The 2,342-nt window shown below is 60.4% G+C and overlaps 1 protein-coding gene across 1 annotated transcript in view; it reads right to left on the reverse strand.

Moving 5' to 3' along the window:
* SLC4A2 (solute carrier family 4 member 2) overlaps positions 1-2,342 on the reverse strand; it is a 19,384-nt gene that overhangs the window by 9,651 nt on the left and 7,391 nt on the right. The gene's annotated exons all lie outside the window — the stretch shown is intronic.

Consider the following 2,342-nt stretch of genomic DNA (forward strand, 5'->3'; position numbering starts at 1 on the left):
CACATGCACGCACGCGACACTGGAATGTTGTGTGCTTCCGTGGATGCGAATTCAAGAACTGACAAAGCTGACCAAGAATGACAGAGCAGTCACAGCTGACGGCACTGAGCAGAGGCACGAAGGAAGAGAGTGTGGAAAACATTCTCTGTCTAGGCAGAGTTAGCCAGCTGTTTACATGTGTAAAGAGTCACCAAGCCCTACACTCAGCCCCAGGGCACCTCCCTGGATGCTGTTAGGCCTCAATAAAAAGGTAACAAAAATCCACTGGAAGGGGTGGGGTTGAGAACCAGATTGCTGTAGTCTAAGATGGGCGGTGTTCCTAAGGAACTGAGTGATCTTGGTCAATCACTGCCCCTGACTATGGCTGATGCCAACTGGGCTGTGTACCGCGCCACGGAGCCACCTCTAGCCCAGAGGGCCCTAAGCTTCTCACGGCCAGCGGCCAGAAAGCGGCCATCATATAGTAATCAACAGTGTCTAAGATGTGAATCGGTATCCTAACACCCAAATCAACAATGTCAAGGACTCTCGTGCAGTGTACAACCTTCACAACCACATATGGCAGTCCTGTTGGCGATTATTGCTGGCGTGTGTGTGGGCGGGGGGAGCCTGTGGGGAGGAAATGGATAGGGAGATAATGGCAGAGCGAGTAGTGGAGCACAGTACCTCGTGGGGCTTGTGGGGGGCCCGGGGCCGGGTCCGAGGCGTGGGGCCAGGCTCTCGCCCTTCCCGGCCGCCTTGTCCAGACCCTTTGGCATTCTTCCGCACCAAGTGCCGCCGCACTCCAGGAACGTCCTCAAACCGGTGACCTATGGGGGGGGGGGGCAGGGTCAGGCTTCCCCTCCCTCTTCCTCCTGTTCCCACCAGCACTGGGCTTCGCCTGGCCAGCACTCACTCTTCATGAGGTCTAGGTCAGCGGTGGCCAGCGTCTGGGCCTCACTCTCGTCTGTGGGGACTCGGGGCAGCAGTGCCTGCTCAGCCCCCGTCATGCTCCCGATGCGTCTCCTCTCCTGCAGATTGTAGCTTCGGTGCCCGGGCTGTGCCTTGGTCAGGGGACGCGCGGAGGCTCCCCCGTCATCGCCTCCAGCGGCACCGCTGGCCACGGCCACCACCTCCTCCACCGGGGCTCTGCACAGACGGAGCAGCTATGAGCCAGAGCCACGCAGGGGAGACCCGGACCCCACCCTCCTCGTTTCCCCACTCTCGGTGGGCGCCAACGTGGAACGGCGAGCCTCCCCCAAGCAGATGCGGCCTGCGATGTGGCTCTGCCCTTTATGGGCCGCGCCGCCGGAGCCGTCACACAAGCCCCCTCCGAACACAGCTCCTCAGAGCAAAGCAGAGGCAAGGCCAGCCTCCTCGGGTCCGGGGAGAGCTGATGTCTGCAACAGCAGCCAGGGCACAGCCTCCTTCCCCTCCAGAGCACACTCCTCCCCATGGGCTCAGGAGGGTCACAGATCCCAAGTTTCTAACCAGATGGAGTAAAGTAGGTAAAAATGGGCCTTTGAAAGTGTAGACGGCTCCCTTGCGGGCATGAGAATATGAGCTTGTCCTTAGAGGTGCAAACTTCTGCGCCTGTTCCCAAACCAGGATGTCTCCTTGCTCTCTGCCACGGCGCTCAGCCCCTGCCACACCACTCTGAACTGCTCTCCCATAGCTCCAAGCCCGTGTCCCCCATCCACGACGAGAAGAATCCCCCATCAGGCTTTCTACACCCACCCCGGTGCTCTCTGCTCTGCCTGCACCCCTGCCCACAGATCTGACCCACTTTTCCAATGCCATGCGCTCCCTGAGGCTCCTCTCCCTGCCCCTGGCCCGCCCGCCAGCATGTGCCCCCGTGCAGACGGCCGCCGTGGGCTCGGTGCCACCCGCCCCGCCTGTCTCCCCAGCGAGTCAGGCAGCCCGCCCCCCTTCCCTGCAGCCCTTCACGCTGCGCTGCCTGGCACCCAGAAAACAACAGGTCCACGATAGTGGTGACCTTGAGACCCAGTTCAAAGTGATTTCCTCCAAGAAGCCTTCTCCAGCTAACACCCCCAAACTCCAATCCCCCACTGATACGGACATGGTGCCCAGATTTGCCCTTCAGCACAGTGACTTTTCTGATGCCACTTTTCTGAGGCAGCTCCCCAAGGGCGGAAGAGGGGTCTCCTGGTCTCCTCACACCTTTGGGGCCCCAGGCAGGTGCACGGAGGTTACCGACCCAATCCCTGATCCAGCGCTTGATGCTACGCCACCTGACGTCATAGGTGGGGGAGCAGGTGGGAGTGCTTAGCATGCACACCTGTCCCGCGCCACGGCAACCCACACTTAAGCCTTAATTCAGACCACCCTTTAATCCCTGCAAG

This window comes from Ursus maritimus, unplaced genomic scaffold, assembly GCF_017311325.1.
Source record: "Ursus maritimus isolate PB19 unplaced genomic scaffold, ASM1731132v1 scaffold_3, whole genome shotgun sequence".
Taxonomy (NCBI): Eukaryota; Metazoa; Chordata; class Mammalia; order Carnivora; family Ursidae; genus Ursus; species Ursus maritimus.